Genomic DNA, 16,061 nt, shown 5'->3' on the forward strand with positions numbered 1-16,061 from the left:
AACTTATTCTATTTATTTCCATGCCTGTCTTGGAGGTAAAAGGAAACTCTTTTTTTTTTCACTGTGAGCCACCAAATTGTGAGATAAGAATGACTCCAGATATTTAGCAGAGACACCCTTTCCCTTGGATACAGGTGTGATCAATAGATCAACCCCCCTTCCCACCTTCACTCCATGAATGTGTATGTGCACATGAACTTGGAAGCCAGACCCCAGTTTTGTTTTTGTTTGTTTGTTTTTGCCAGTCATGGGGCCTGAAGTCTGGGCTTGGGTACTGTCCCTCAGCTCTTCAGTTCAAGGCTAGTACTCTACCACTTGAGCCACAGTGCCACTTCCAGCTTTTTCTGCTTATGTGGTGCTGAGGAATTGAACCCAGAGCCTCATGCATGCAAGGCAAGCACTCTACCACTGAGCCACCCTCCCAGCCTGAGTCCCCAACACTCAATTTGTTACATTTATAGCCAGGCAGCAAGGAGTGAGCAGAGAGCCTCAGGTAGCACACAAGGACAGGGATCATGCTAATGGACCGATGAGAGATAAACAGAATGGAAGAGGCTCTTCACCAGCATTCTTGTTTTCATGGTGAAGGGTTTTAGTGTAACACACTACCTCCATTCATTTTATCAGGAAAATAGATCAGATTTACCAAGCACCTTTCTTTTGAATAGCCTCAAGAAAACACACTATTGCATTGAAGACTAGTTGTAACAGAGACCCTCTCTCTAAGTCTGACATCATGTTCATTTTCCCTGTAGGTCAGACAGCTTCTCAGCTTTGTAAAACTATGTTATACTTTTACAATATCTTTCATTGGAGCATTTTATCCTCCTAGTGCTTTTGCAAGGGTGTAGATAATTTATGGCTTATTTTATGGTCAGAGAAACTGAAATCGCTAACCATTAACAGGTTGTGTTGTCTCAAAGTTACTCAGTAGGTAATTAGTAGATTTAAGAAAACAATCCAGGACTGCAAATTCCTAGTTTCTTGGCCTTTCCCCTCAGACCTTTATACTCTAGATGATCCTCAATGCAATATTGTAAGAATATGAGAAACCAGTATTGGGACCCCAGGGGACCTTTACCTCATAAAGTATCAGATCATACACTATAGGACACTGTGGTGGGCTACTTGATAGTTACTTTGCCTGAATTTCTTTCTAATTTAGTACTGTGTAGAGTGAGGTAAGAGAAATTACCACTCTAGGCCTTTGACTTTACAGGATACCTCATAGAATAAACACATACATTTATTTAAAAAACACATGGGTGCCCAGTGCTCGCCCAACACAGTCCATATCCATAAACATTTAGCCATATGAATAACATTGGTCAGCTCCCACAAACACACTGTGGCATTATTCTTGCTCTCTGAGTCGTTGGGACAAAAGAAATGCAACCAAATGTCACAGAATCTAAACTTATGGCCTGTGCTACAGCTGGCATTGGAGTTGGCATTGCTTTGGAATTTGGAGAGGAAGCAAGAACACATAAATAGACTCATAAATTTCATTCATATACAACACAAGCTATTGCTTCTCCATACCAAGGACCCAGTTTGTAGTACCCAGAGACATTAGAAGTTAAGAGTGGCATTTCCCTTAGGTTCCTGAGACAACTGAAGAATACTTTGTAATGTCAGGCACTTCCTATTACTCCTGACTATGTACACATATATGGCTAAATGTACCATTATAAAAACCATGATGTTGCTGGGAGCTGATGGCTCATGCCTGTAATCCTAGCTACTCAGAGGGCTGAGAGCTGAGGATTACAGTTAGAAGCCAGCCAGGCGGGAAAGTCCACAAGATTCTTATCTCCAATTAATAACAGAATAAGCCAGATGTGATGCTGTAGCTCAAATGTTAGAGTTCTAGCCTTGAGCAAGAGGAGCTTAGGGACAGTGCCTAGGCCCAGAGTTCAAGGCCCCAGACCTGGGAAAAAAACTTGATGTTTATTCTTTACATGAACATAAATATATTAAAGCACATATTTGACAGACCTAAATTTGTACTGTAGAAATGTAGATATGTTATGATTAAACTGTTACCTTCTTGTGGAGCTAGGTGTCCTCTAAAGTATCTTTCAACTCTAGAAATCATTTATAATTATTCTACTTATTTACAAATTATATGCTTCTTGTAAGCCTTGTATAACCTGTTATAAAACTTACTATAAACCTATATAAAACCTGCCATAAACTTGATAATACTAATATAAAAATAAAGACTTTTTGTACTTTATTTTGCCTACTCCATCACATTTCTTAATGCCAAATCTTTATTAGGTACCAAATAGTTGTCAGTTGTGGTATTATGTTTTTTGTTTTTAATTTTTTAATGTTTTTAACTTTTTTCCTCAAAGGTTTTGTCTCTTAATCCCATTACCATGGGAATTTCATTTCAACATATACATATATACTTTAAATAACTGTATAAAGGGGTTTCAATTTAACATGTCAGTTTATGATGTTATATTTGGGGTAAGAAAACTTAGTAAGTCATAGGTTATGTGCTCAAGTATGTCACAGATTAGAAGATACATAGTTAAATTATTGTCTTAGTTCATTTGTATTGCTAAAACTAAATACCTTAGGCTGGGTAATTTATAAAAAAACAGAATTTATAAAAATTTATTAGAATTTATATAAAAAAACAAAAAATAGAAATTTACCGCTCACAGTTGGGAGCCTGGGAATTCTGAGATTAAGGTGGCAGTAGATTTATCTGGTAGTCAACACCTTCTTGCTGTGTTCTCACCTGAAGGAAGGGATGAAGATGCTCCCTTGGACTTCTATTATAAAATTCCTAATCCTATGTATGAGGTTAAAGTCCTCATGACTCACCCCACCATCTCTCCAAGGCTTTGTCTCTTAATCCCATCACCATAGGGATTTAGTTTCAACATATATACACTTTTTGGGGACACAAACATTTGGACCATAGCAACCACTATGCTACAATATGGTGAGTTCAATAAGTTCTGTTGTTGGATAGAAGGGAGATTTTCAACAACATCAATGTCTGCTCACTGAGCACTCAGAGGACCAAACACCTCAATTCCCCTTCGGAATGGTGGACCAGACAGAAAGGGATGGTTGGAAGAGGCATAATGCATAAGCAGTAGTTGGTCCAGCCAAGAGAAAAAGGAAGACATGTCTCATAAAAAGATAGCACACAAAATTACCCAATATTCAGGACTACAGCTGAGGAATGGCATAATTGTTAACATAGTGTTCAATGCAACACATAAAAGCAAGTAAGACTGAGCCAGGAGCAGCAGACAGAGATAACTCTGAGAGTCTTATATGAACTATATTATATAGGTGATGAAAACCCAAAAACAAAGTCCCAAACAGGGCAATGACATCATAGATGTAGGTGGATCACAATTGGATCTGGAGAGTGGATTAATTAGAGGCCAGATTTAGAATTCGAGGACCAAGCTAAGAAGATAAGACATCATCCAGGTGACAGATCTCGAAGCCCAGGGGGGTGACAGATGATATTATAAACAAATGGAAAAGAGAGGCAAGGCTGAAGATACATTTGGAGAGAGACATGGATCCATCAGTCCAATTCCTTACATTGTGCTTCTGATTCTCCCAGCAGAATGGAACAGCCAGAACAAAACCTGGCCTGTTCTCTGACTTTTGTGATCTATTTTACAAGTTCTGAACAAGTACCAATCATAGTTCTTTTGTGACGATATGCAAGATGGTAAAGGAACATGGGTCCCACATTTCAAGAGAAACTTGCACCAATGGATCCACATCAGCTTTGGAAGCTATGAGCAAATTACATCCAAGACTTCTCTCTACCCTCATCCAACCGTAAATGCTGTGGTGGAGAAGAAACTTGTACCATTCAGTAGGATGCTTGCCATCTGCCACATGAGTTTTCAGTTTTCAATGGAGAAAGCCTGTTCACAGCCAGGGACAGCAAGCACTCATGACAATTAGCATCTACAACTTTGTGCAGATGAGACAACGTAGAGAGTTAGCTTTTATTATGAAAGACAGATGCCTTTTAAAGTTAGAGGACCCAGTTCAGAAATGCCACTGGTGTTGGGATGGAACACAGTTCCTGGGAAACAACTGGCAGCTGTTGGTAAGGATGGACTCTCTGGGGATAGTCAGAATTCCACCAGGGAATCCATAGCCGCCTTCAGGAAGCTCCAGTGGGAAGTCAGACCATAGTCCCCAGCTAGGGCTCTGTTGTTCCAAGGACAGTTAAAGGGGTCTGTGATTTACATATATTTATACAAGATCGAAGATCTGTTCCTACAATTACATTTCCTAAGAATTACTGGGGATTAGGTTGTCACTATTCTCGGACACTCTGTCACATCGTTGTCTTTAAACAGTTTATACAAAAATAAATGAGAGGGAATGATCAGTTGCCAGTGTGTGTGAACTTTTCCACAGAAGAGGCTCCCCGTGGCCAATTCCTTCTGATTTATGAACCATTTCCCTGTAGCCAGCTGGACAAGAGTCAGTCGTCCCGACTCCTCAGTACTTTCAGAACATTTTAAAAGTAAGCCCTAATAAAAGGCTTCCTCCTCTCTACTACCCTGTCTTTCGGGATGAGGAAAATTCCCTCCAGAAAATTGTACACTTTTTGTAAAAACCCATAAATCCCAAGAGTGACATTTTAATGTCTCAAAGCCAGTGTATAATAAATGTCTCTTGTAAGCAAGTACCTTTCTAAGATGTGTTGACCTTTGAAGTCTGTAGCTTTTCTCTCTTACTCAGGTCTGTCATATATTGATTTTCATTTCTGTTCAATCTATAATTAGGATTAAAAGGCTTCTAAAATGAGGTTCAATTTCAGTGATATGCATCCTTTTGTTTTCCTAGTGCTGATTAATTAAGAAACAAATTCCATACTAGAAAGTGCTGGTGGGATATTATAGAGTAGTTGCCTTACACAAGTAAGGCATGTAAGTAATGTGATACATAAGAGTTTGATGTTGTTATGTGTCTGTGTCACCTTATGTACCTACAAACATGAATAACTGAAATTTACCAAAAGAGAAGTAGTGAATAATTTTACTAAAATTCCATTATTTATCTTTGTACCACTAAAAATATGCTTTCTGCTATGAAAGTTGAATTTTCTGTTCCCCAGAGGATTGGATATATTTTATTGGTTGCTGGGCAGGAGATTTTCAGCAGCATCAAGTCTGCTCATTTCATCAGCCTCCTCATTCTTGTCTTCTCCAGCCAGGTTCACAAATCTGTATAGACTTCGTATCACCAAATGTTCCTCCATCCAGGAACAAGTCTCTCTGTAAGCTGGCATGTGAAAGATTAAGTGCACTCAAGAAAACTTCCTATGACTTGGTTCTTCCCTGGGGATCTAAGGGTAGATTTCTCCCAGAAGTTTTCTGACTGGAACAAAATATGTTCAAGACTTCTAAAAACTGAACCTTCCTGTGCACTTAGGCAAATTTCACAGTGTGGTAAGCAAAGCAGACATGTTCTCTGGCCCTTCAGAGTGGTATATTCAGGTTAAACACCCATTGGTGCTAATTGAAAGAACACTCCAGAACTATATTTTAAAACCAAGGTACATAATTGTATAATATTCATGGAAGTAGACAAATATGTTAGCATGCTTTTGTAGATGCTTTAAAAAGATTCCCAAACCAGAGGACCTTGAGGAGTGGGTGAGAGTATTAGGAAGTAGTTTCACTTTTAATATATTTATCTCTATATTCTTTGCCTTTATATTGTGTGTGGCTTATAAAATAAAAACAGAAAAGACTAATCTTAAAAAAATAAGCAAGGTATCTTTATCAACAAATATGGAAAGCTGTACTGGTGAATGGAATAAAAATTAATTTATAAGTATACAAAGGAAGATCTCATTTTTGTAAAAGAAGAAGAACAGATAGTACTATGTGGGAAAAGTTGAACATATAAAACAAATGAGTTGCCATTGAAAGTTACCCCTCATGGGTATAGCAATGAAATCTCTTGTTTTCTGTTATAGATTCCTGTACATTTGATCTTTTTTAAAATAGAGAGCATGAAATTAAAGAAAAAATGATTTTAAACAAGAAATGTTATGATATGCTTTATTATACCTAATAATCTCAACTAGTTCTTTTTCACTAAGTCATTAAAGAAACAATTCTTAAGGGAAAACATGCATCTGTGTTGCTAAAGGAGAATATGTATAAGTGTAAACCCAGTCCTAGTTTTCCCAAAACTGCATAATTCTCCCTCACCCTTTAAAGTTCTAACATAGTGGAGATTTTACATAACTCCTAGAATTCAGTTTAGAGCCCATCTTTCTCTCTCTCTCTCTCTCTCTCTCTCTCTCTCTCTCTCTGTGTGTGTGTGTGTGTGTGTGTGTGTGTGTGTGTGTGTGTGTGTGTGTGTGTGTGTTGGGGTGGGGGGAACCACAGGCCCCGGTGGGACATTGCAGGGTACTGGGCTGCAGGATAGCTGAGCGATGGACTACAGGGTAGAACAAATCACTGGACTCCTCTCTGCCACTTTTTGTATTGGCATATTTCTAGGAAAGGGCAGCCAGGTGGAAGAGTAAAAGGCCTTTTCTTTAACTCTTCAGTTTGACCTTTGGTATTTCTGGGCCTCATAGAGGATGGAGTAAGCAGATTCAGTTTTCATCTTACTCTCTGGAGCACTCATTCAGAGGTTTTCATTTTGAATTGGCTCGAATCTGGGTCTGCGACCCACACACAGCAGGCCCTTGCATGGTGGAGAAGGCCTTGGCAAGTTCGTCTACACTTTCACTTCCAGCCTGGATTTCAGAGCACAGACCAATAAAAGACCACATCCAATTCGTCAAGGCAGTCCAATTAGACAGCGCTGAAATCCCCTCGGTGACACAGCTTGTATCACCTTGCTATATTTAGATGTAGACTAAAAAGAGGTAAAGAAAAATGCAAGATCAACCCAAGAATACAGAAAACTTGCCTGGGCAGGTTAGTCTTTACCTATTTTGTAATGCAGACAGAGGAGGAGTTAATTCCAACCTCAGCTAGTTGTGACAGAGTCCTTGTTTTCCTGAAGTTACTCTGGAGAAGGAAGTGCCTTCTAGGTGCTGGAAGCTGATGTCTGCCAAGCCCACACAAGATGTGAGCTGGGAGGGATAATTGGTACCCTGAAAAACAAGTCAAGTTTTCCAGAAGTATCACGTGGTGGGCGGGGTGGGGGGAGCGCGTTAGATGAGGGTAAAAATAGCAAGCATAGGAATAAAACCAAAAGACCATAAAAAAACAAAAGGCCAAGTATCCCTGGTAAAAATAATATTAATAGTGCTGAGAACATGATTTGTATTATTAGTGAAGAACACAGCATCAATGAACCTTGAAATTCATGTTAAAAAGTGGGATTCATGGCTAGATGCTGGCAGGTGACTCATGCCTGTAATAGATAGCTGCTGGGGAGGCTGAGATCTTGGGATCACAGTGGGAAGCCAGTTCCAGTAGAAAAGCCCATGAGACTCTTATCTCCAGTTAACAAGCATGAAGTCAGATGTGGAAGTGGTGGCTCAAGTGGTAGAGCTTCATCCTTGAGTGAAAAAAGCCAAATGAGAGCTTGAGTTTGAGCCCCAGTACATGCACCTATACATAAATTAGATTCACTATATGTGGAGATTTTAGAGTTCATTGCAAAGTTTTATTGGCTTTGATAATTGATACCAACAAGAGCAACACTGACCATTTAAGACTAGTGGATATTTTGGAGGATGCTGTAGATTCTTTTTTTTTTGTTTTTTCCCCCTCAAGTGAAAAATGAAACTGAAAGGCAAAAAAATAAAAGCAAAAAGAAAAACACAGAAAACAAAACAACACCTAAAATCTGGGTATGTTAACTATTGTTTGCTTGTAGAAAAGCCAGTCTTCTCAAAAAGTCTTTCCCAATATTTTTCTTTATGGACCAGAGTCTTTCCATTCCTCAACTCTGTGGCCTGAGAGCTGTTTACAATCTGAGGGCTCACTTAAAGCTTTCCACATGCTCACTCACACCTCATAGTGATTTACCTGTTGATGACTTGATAGATAACACCTCAAAAAGGTGGAAAGAGGCTGATCAGGAAAAGAGTACACATGACAGAATGGAATTCCAGAAAGTTTGGGAAGATATGGAAATTCAGGTTGCTTCAGAAGAAAAAAAAGGAATAAAAATGACAACTCAGAGCATCCCCTTGCTCTGATAAGGATGTCACTTACTGGTTCCTCTCTCCCACCTATCAGTCAGGAAGGTGCTGTCCCTAAGTGAGCACAAATGCCCTGGAACTAAAGATTCCACATTCTAGAACCATAATTCACCTTTGATTTTTACCTCTGACAAAGCTTTGAAGTAAACTATGCAAACAAGAAAATTAAGTGGAGCTCAAATGGAAGGAAAATAAGTAAGAGTTATATAAGGAAATATAATTGAGCAGAGAATTAACAAGATACATTGGATATAATTTTATGGCAATATATAAGCATACATATACATACATGTATACACATATGCACACATACATGTGCAAATATATACATAAATGCATTGTATACACATGTGTGTACTTGTATATACACCTGTATGCACTGTATATCTTGTGTATTTCATGTTATTAACCAAATATATAATAGCAATTTTGTCAGCCTGCCTTAGTTGTCTTCACAGATTTCTTTAATCTTGTTCTGATTTGTCTTCTATATTGTAAAGTCTCTAACAATAGATGTACAGGCTACCATTTGTACTTCTCTTGCTTCTGCCACATAGTTAAAATGAGAAGCCAATAAAAAGGTGGGAACAATTTGAAAATAAATTTGTTAGTTTAAAAAAATTGAGATGAGTCAAAAGAAGACGTTGCCAGAAAGAATACACACTCACACACACACACACACACACACACACACACACACACACACACACACTGTATCATTAGGCAAGTGTGTTCACTTTCCAACAACAAATGAGTCATTCATCAGTTCCTGTGTCACTTATATTACAGACTTGAATGTAAAATAGTATTTATCTTTCAACAGCAACCGAAAGAAGCCCCTGAGGTCTCCTATTACCTCGGTTTTCTTCTAAGTTTTGAAGTGTGCTAAGCCAGCTCTTCCCATCCGAATAGCTGGTTTGGGGAACTTGAACAGACAAGGAAAAACAACCAATTACTTCTCTCTTTTTTTTTTTCAACCTAACACAAATAATAGCTACAACTGTTCCTGGTGCTTATGGAATTTTCTCCTTTCCCTTTCACTAGGAACAAAAAAGAAAATAAGTAAATAAATACAAAGGAATAATCATTCAAAGTCTCCTGTAGAGCTGGGCATTAGCCAAGGTGCTGCACAAAATTTTAGAAGAATGAGTCCAGAAAAATGTAGCAAATACTGACAGCAATTACCTCCGGAGTAAAAACCAGCTGCACTGGAGACTACTGGCCCCATTTTAGGTGGGAAGGGAGATTGTTGGTAAAGTAAACTTCTTCTGTTAGAGACTTTCCTGTAGGGGTGAGGAAGAAATTTCTTTCTTTACTTGGTCTGTGTGATTTCACATGTTCTGGTTTCAGGATCAAGAAATCAAGATTTAATGTTATTAATGTATATAAAAGCTGGATCCTGTAATTCTGCCTATAATTCTAGTTATTCAGGAGCCTGAGAGCTGAGGATCTTGGTTCAAAGCCAGCCTGGGCAGGAAAGTCCATGAGACTCTTATCTCCAATTAAGCAGGGAAAAACCAGAAGTGGAGCTGTGGCTCAAGTGATAGAGCACCAGCACCAGCCTTTGGGAAAAATTCTAAGAGACAGCACCTAGGCTTTATGTTCAAGTTCCAGTGCCAGCATAGCAGATGGACAAATAAAGTATGCAAAAGATGGCTAAGAGATAGATCAGTGTCACATTAGTACATGAAGGAAAAATGAAACATGTCAACATTGGTCAGTTATAAGAGGTTTACACTAGGATTTGATGTACTATTTACTGTTCTTTTCCCTTAAACACAAAAGCAAACAACTCAAGGGGCTTTATGTTTCCATATGTTTTAATTGTGCAACCCATGAAATAAATGCCCTTCTAATATTGCTTTGTAAGGAAATGTTTCCTTCAGGTATTCCATTTCTAGAACTAAGGCAGACATTTTTATGTGAACTATCAAGTGAATATTTGCTGCTTGAGATCCAGAAATATTAAAGTCTCATTAAAAGTGCAGAAAAGAAGGTTTAAAGTAAGATTTAAAATTAAAAGTAAGATTTAAAATTACTAAAAAGAAAAATATAGTAGTTTGCATTTTCATATAAGCTCTCTCTGCTCCTAACATGATTGACTTTGGGCAAATAGCCGTATCTCAATCTGTTTTCTATGTTCAAAGTGGAAATGATAAAGCCTTTTACATTCATGTGCTTTGTGTTTGTAGAAAACAATGAAAATAAGAAACCCCTTTCAAAGAACAAAGCATTGTTTGAATGCTAAGTAGTTTCATGGAAAAACATCAAACCTTCCTCTGATTTTTCCTTCTCACAAAATTGTCAAGAAAAATTATAGTTAGGGTGAGACTGGTATCTAAAATACCTACTAAGAAGAAATAAAAATGGCCAGCAATTATAGGAAAAAATATCACTAATCACTAATCACCAGGGAAATGCAAATCAAAACCACAATGAGGTATCTCCTGACAACTGTTGGGATACCTATTACCCAAAAAGAGATACCAACTGTTGGTGAAGGTATGGAGGAAAAAGAACACTGTTGGTAAGGGTATGAATTAGCAGTGCCATGGAATACAGTATGGCAATTCCTAAAAAAGAAAAGAAAATGGAACAACCATATTATTCAGCAATTCCACTTCTAAAAGAAGATGCCCACAAAAAAATGAGGTCAGCACCTTGTAGAGACATCTTTATTCCTAAGTTCATTGCTTCATTACTCCATAGCCAAGATAGAAAAGCAATGTAAGTGTCCATTGATTGATGGATAAATGGATAAAGAAATGGTAATAAACACAGTGAAATATTACCCAAGCATAAGAAAGAAAGAAATCCTGTCCTTTGCAAAAACACATGTGAAACCAGGGAGGTATTGTGTTAAATGAAAGCTGGACAGAAATAACAAAAATGTGGTGTGATCTCTCTTTTATGAGGAATATCTGCTTTTATGTTTTAAGTATCTATAAGTGGTTGTACACAAGAGTTGCCATTTAATAAAGTAATTTATAAATACAATGTACCATGATCCATGTCACCCCTTCCAGCATTCTCGTCCATCCCTCCTCTACTCACTCATTTCCTCATTCTTCTTTTTTTTTTTTTTTTGTCGGTCGTGGGGCTTGAACTCTACTTAATTGGATTCTTAACTGCATTCTCCTCTTCCTCTTCATTCATCTTTCTCTCTCCCCTTGACCACACCCTACTCCTTTCAAGCACCTACTTCCTGGTTTTTATTTTGTTCAACTTTGACTTTACCTTTCTGAGGAATTACACTATTGAGTTCTCCCTTGAATCTAACATATTTCATTTAATACATTTGTATACAGTTGCATACCACTCAATGTATTTACTTATATATTTATAAACTAAAATCTACTTTCCACCTATAAAGGAAAACATGAATCCTTTGTCTCTTGGGCCTGACTTAACATAATTTCTTCCAGAACTTTTCATTTCTTTACAAATGGTACAATATCATTCTTTCTAATGGATGAGTAAAGTTCCATTGAATGTATATACATATAAATCTATATCTATATATATATTAAATTTTCTTGATCATTTATCCACTAAGGGGCATCTGATTCCATGCCTTGGCTATGGTGAATAGTGCCGCAATGAACATGGTTGTGCTGGAAGCTTTACTATATCCTGGTTTGTAATCTTTTGAATAGATGACCAGGAGTGTAACTACTATTCTATCATAGAGAGTTGTGCTTTCCCAAGTGCTTGACTTTCCCACCAACCATGTATTACGTTTTCTTGGTGTCAGAGGATTATCTTTGTTAAAAGTTAAATATACAGAGAAAGAAAGTAGAAGAGTGCTTCAAAGGTCAACAAGGACTAGGGAATAGAGACAGGATGAAGAGATGAAGGTTAAAATTGCAGCACAAATTAGCTGCACAAAGTTGCAGCTAGTTGAATGTAGTGTGAATAACTCTAGAGATCTAATACAGAGAATGAAGAAAATATCGCTAAATTTTATACTAGCTGAGCTATGTGCCCGTAGTTCATGCCTAAAATCCTAGCTACTCAAGGGGCTAAGATCTGAAGTTATTGGTTTGAAGTCAGCCCATGCAGACTAATCTGAGAAACTCTTCTTTCCAGTTAACCAGCAAAAAAGCCAGTAGTGGAGATGTGGCTCAAGTGGCAGAGTGCTAGCCTTGAGCAAAAAAAGCTAAGCAAAAGCTTGACCCTCCCACCCCACTATAAAAAAAATTATAACGGAATATTTCTGAGAATAGATTTTAGGCATTCTTATATATACACACACAGAGACTACTGTAATATGAGGAATTTATTGTCTTTTGTGCAGTAATCAAGTCACTAGAGGTATATATGTCATACATGATACTACATGTCTTAAATGTACACCACAAAAATAGTATGAGCAGTGTATTCCTGTATTACAGTGATCAAAATCTGAGCATTTAGTGAATCTTATATGATGATTATGACCCAAATTTCCTATATAAACATTCTTCCTGCAGTCTTATATGATTATTCTCACTTCCCTGTCTCATTAGTCTTGATTCTAGAATGAGTCCCTCTCTTCATACTGAAATTTCATTGCATCTGCCATCTGGATAGGAAAAAGCAGAATGTTTCAGAAGTGTCTGGTAAATCAACATAAAATGCGACTTAAGTGCATGGTGCTTAAAGTTCCCTATACACATTGTATCTGACCTGTATATTGGATTAGAATTTGCCCTGTAGTCTATTGGATTAGAATTTGCCCTAAAGGAAACTTGTTCCTTGGGGTTCCCTTTATATATGACAAACTCAAACTAAATGTTGTTTAGTAACACTGATGTTCAGTGTGCATCTTTTCTTTTCTTACTTTTTTTTTTTTTGCCAGTTGTGTGGCCTGAACTCTGGGCCTAGGTACTGTCCCTCAGCTCTTCAGCTCAAGGGTAGCGCCCTACCACTTGAGCCACAGCGCCACTTGCGGCTTTTTTGGGGGGGGTTTGCTTATCTGGTGCTGAGGAATCGAACCTAGGGCCTCATGCATGCAAGGCAAGCGCTCTACCACTGAGCCACCTTCCCAGACCCTCAGTGTGCATCTTGATCATGCAGTAAAGCATCCTAGTTCTGAAATAAATGCAATAGTTATACGTTCCTGGGGAAATGGTTAATTTACTTCATGATTCATGTTGGAATAATGCATTGCTTTCTAGTAAGAGATTCCTTAAGGTTCTGTCTATGGTTTAATACAAGACAACTTTTACCCCCCTCAAAAAAAAAGTTTTCCTGTATAAAAATTCCCTTCATAACTTTCAGAAATTGAATTTGCACAGAGAATTTGAATACCATTGACATTACTAAAGGGTGACCAATCCAGTACAGTCATCTCACATTGTTTCCCAGTTCTGGAATAATGGTACTCAAAGCGGAGGCTGAGAGTCTAGAACTTTTTTTTCATTCTTTTCTTTCCTTCCTTCCTTTATTTCTTTTCTCAACTGAGATATTTTCTGCTTGCAGTTTGTCACACTTGACATCCTGGGAATGGAACCACTGGTCACTCCTAGGAGAACATTTGTAAATGACTTTGGTAAATTGTGGGATGTTTTATGTCCCATGACTAAACAATAGGCATTAACATGCAGGCACTGTGAACCAGGTTCCCAGATCTTCTCTTCACATGCTGTGGAAGTTCAGACCAACTACATTTGTTTCTATGCCTCCATTTCCTCATCTATGAAACAGGATAGCAGCCCTGAACTATCACACAAGGCTATTCTCTTCTTTAGGAGGAAAATGTTTACCAGCTGAGAATGTTACTGGATCATTTAATCAAAAGAATATTGGGGAGTAGAGTGAAATGTTTGTGGGATCAGTTCTACAATTTTGGTACTTTGAACTAGGAGGAAAAAATGTCTTTTAAAATGTGAAACCAGCTCAGGCAAGGAAAGTCCGTGAGACTCTTATCTCCAATTAACCACCAGAAAACTGGAAGTGGCACTGTGGCTCAAGTGGTAGAGTGCTTGCCTTGAGCTGAAGAGCTCAAGGACAGCACGCAGGCCCAGAGTTCAAGCCCTACAACCAACAAAAAAAAAGTGAAAATATGTAATTTAAAGAGTCCTAGAATGGGCTAGGAAGGTGGCTCAATGGTAGAGCGCTTGCCTTGCATGCATGAGGCCCTGGGTTTGATTCCTCAGCACCACATAAGCAAAAAGAAAAAAGCCAGAAGTGGCGCTGTGGCTCAAGTGGTAGAGTGCTAGCCTTGAGCTGAAGAGCTGAGGGACAGCACCCAGACCCAGAGTTCAGGCCCCACAACCGGACTCCCCCCCCCAAAAAAAAAGTCCTAGAAAAGAATCTTGTCAGGATCAGCCACTGGAAATGGCTAACTTTGGATACATGTCCAAGAATATTTGTATCTCACATTGTTGATACTATTATCACACCATAATCTTAATATCATCTAGGGCCTACAACATTCATGAATGTGGAATCTTAAGGCTTTGTCTTAGTATAGGATACATAAATACAAAATAAAACCAAGAACCAAGTTTGATTTCCTTATGATCAAATCCCCATGCTTGTATACAAATCCTCTTGCTTGCATTTCATATCAGTCTCCAAATGCATCTTCTGTGGACCCCAGAAAGAAAATGTGGATGCTTTTTAGACACTCACTAAGCCCTTGCTCTAGCACCTCATCAGACCACCATCTTACTCTGGATGAATCACCCTGCTGTGACATCTCACATAGACTTAGCATATCCTATCTCATAGAAGAGCTATTGCCCCAAAGACAAATTCTCCCTTGATTTCTCTCCTTCCTAGGGAATAGCTAGACACCTTTCTCTGTATACCAGACCTGCCTGCACATCATCCCATCATTGTATCTATGGAATTGCTTGACAAGTTTGTACATAAGTATCTGACAGGAATCCTATCTGAAATGTCCAAGATATCATCATCAAACCAGCCTACTGCATATGTAACAGCTATATGGGCTACTTTGTCTTCTTTTGTCCTCCTCATCCATTAAGTTACTAATTTATTCATTCTTTTATCCAGCACATGTTTTATGACTGCCAACCATAGCAGGTAACTACCTGAATGTATGATCTTATCAAAGCTATACAACTCCACCAGGGTTGCCATTTCAAAGATTACAAAATAGAAGGTTAGGTTTCTTGTTCAACTTCAGTGGAGAGGCAGGGGGAGGGGGGGAGGGAGGAAAGATAGAAGGAAGGACTTAAAATTTGTAAATTACAGCCAAGCACAGGTGGCTCTTGTCAAGGAGGCTGATAGCTGAAGATGGTATTAGAAGATAAAATAAAATAAAATTGTAAATCACATCTGAAAACAAAGCCAATACTTTCTCTACCTTCATGATATTTCCCAAGCCTAGTTTGCCACATTAAAAGCAATGAAAGCAGATGCTGATGTTTCAGCATCTGTAATCTTTTAATCCTAACTACTCAGGAGGCAGAGATCTGAGAAACACAGCCAGCCTGGGCAGACAAAGTCTAAAAACTCTTATCTACAATTAAGTATCAAAAAAACATACAATTAACTATCAAAAAAGCCAGAACTAGAGGTATAGCTCAGCAGCTGAGCAGAAAAAGCCAAGTGAGAGAGAGCTCAAGACCCTGAGATCAAGACCAAGTACACACACACACACACACACACACACACACACACACACACACACACACACACACAGGCAATAGAAATGAAAATTACATGTTGAAGGAAGGGTTTAGAGGGTTATAATCTGGGAGGAGCTAGATGGCAGTCTGAGGTGTTGATCAGAAAGAGGTGGGGCACATAGGGTTTGCATGAGCTGAGTCTGTTTTGCAAATTTGGGCAACCAGCAAGACAAGTGAGTTCTTAAGTGAAAGTCAATAGAGAAAAGAATGGAAAATACACTGTAAGGTTG

This window comes from Dipodomys merriami, unplaced genomic scaffold (assembly GCF_024711535.1).
Source record: "Dipodomys merriami isolate MVZ:Mamm:240054 unplaced genomic scaffold, mDipMer1.0.p SCAF_8, whole genome shotgun sequence".
Classification (NCBI taxonomy): domain Eukaryota; kingdom Metazoa; phylum Chordata; class Mammalia; order Rodentia; family Heteromyidae; genus Dipodomys; species Dipodomys merriami.